We start from the raw sequence: 1,743 nt of genomic DNA on the forward strand, positions 1-1,743 counted from the left end.
TCTCTCTCTGAATAAGACAGAAAAGGGTTGGGGGAAAGATGGGATGATCATGCTTGCTAGAAGCTTGGAACTATGTCTCTAAACTGTGCCTGCAAACTCCCAGGACCTTGAGTGGTGCCTGACCTACTTTTGAAGACTTTCTATGGAAGCAAATTTGACAATTAAAAATTTTTAGACCATTTGTACATGAAATTTAATAAAATAAAGACATGGGAAGCTTTGCCTCCCTATCAATTTTGAAATAGCTTGTGGCAATTTGTTACAGCAGCCCTAAGAAACCAAGTTCAGGACATACCAAGAAAACCCTTAGAGATTATTCATTTATTACTTACTTTGTATTGAAATGCAATTGGTATATAGCAAAGCAATGATTTCATGGATATTACTGCTTATGATGAATCTAAGTAAAAATCTAAGTACCTAATAGAGCAGGTGGTAGATGGATGTAATAAAATTCATGAAAGTGGCATGTGAATGGGTGAAGTTTAGGGTACAAATGCAAGTGTGTTGGGAGAGAAGCAGGTCTCAGAATCTGCCCTTTGGACAATGCAGCTCAGTCCAGCATCCTGCATTTTAGATCCTATACAGAAAGATTCATATAGAAAAGGCTGACACACAGACAATTCTCCTGGAGAAGGAAAGGGGAGAGATAGAGCCTTTGCTCACTTACCAAAGGGGCCTCAGAGTTAAGCCCGCCACCCCCACCCATCTCTACGGGGAGAACCACCGAACATGGGCACAGCTACCACGATCCCAGGAGCTGGGCACTGGTAGGTGGCAGTATTTGTGCAAATTTATATGGCCACTGAGACTTGAGCAGCATTTTTTAAATATTGATTTGTATGATGTGCTTTGTTGGCCACAGGGGGATGATGTCAGGGGGAACACAGCAGGACAGGCAGGCAGGGACAGGCAGAGCAGGGACTGGAGGAAAAGGTGGCCACACCAACACCTCCCAGGGTTCAGCACTTCGCAGGCCATAGAGCCACCTGGCTTGTTGACTGTCAAAGTGGAAGAGACCTCAGATATCAAATAATCCAAGCCTCTCACCTTCCGGTTGAAAAACAGGAATCCAGAATCGCTGGGTGAAGGTCACAGGGCTGACTAGTAACCGGAGTCAGTCATATCAGTTAAGGGCTCCCTTTCCAGAGTTCTTTTAAGATGTATGATTCTCTCTAAGCCAGTGACCCAACAGGGAGTTTTATGATTGCCTGTCTCCCTGGCAGTGAGAGCAACTGCAATCCTACTCAGCTCATCTGATGATCAGGCAGAGGATTCAGAGGGGAAAGAAGAGAAACGCCGAAGGAGAGACGTCTGAGGCGAGGCCCACAGGACCGGGCGAGGGCCCCAAACAGCTCAGAGCTGGTCTTGCTGTGATGCACCTGGACTCGTGGTTTGGACTGGGTGCTGCGCGGACTCATAAAAGATAAGAGGAGAAGAAACTTGGCAGGAAGTAGATGCTTTTGCCTGCAGAGAGAGGTCCTTGAGTCCCCAAGAAAACTGCGTCCCCTCCCTCAATACACACGCGCGCACAAAAGTTGAGGGCACACCTGCCTTCCCCAGATGGGGCTCCCTGCGCAAACGCCTCCTCCTCCTCCAGGATTTTCCAACGCCGGCGCAAGCTCCTCCCTCGCCCGAGCGGGGCTCCAGTCCTAGCCCCAAGCGCCCGCCCGAGCGGCGGACGGGAGTGGGTCCCGCTCGCCGTCATTGGCTGTGCGGCTGGGGGCGGAAGGAGGACTTTGG

This window comes from Delphinus delphis, chromosome 18 (assembly GCF_949987515.2).
Source record: "Delphinus delphis chromosome 18, mDelDel1.2, whole genome shotgun sequence".
In the NCBI taxonomy this organism is placed as follows: Eukaryota; Metazoa; Chordata; class Mammalia; order Artiodactyla; family Delphinidae; genus Delphinus; species Delphinus delphis.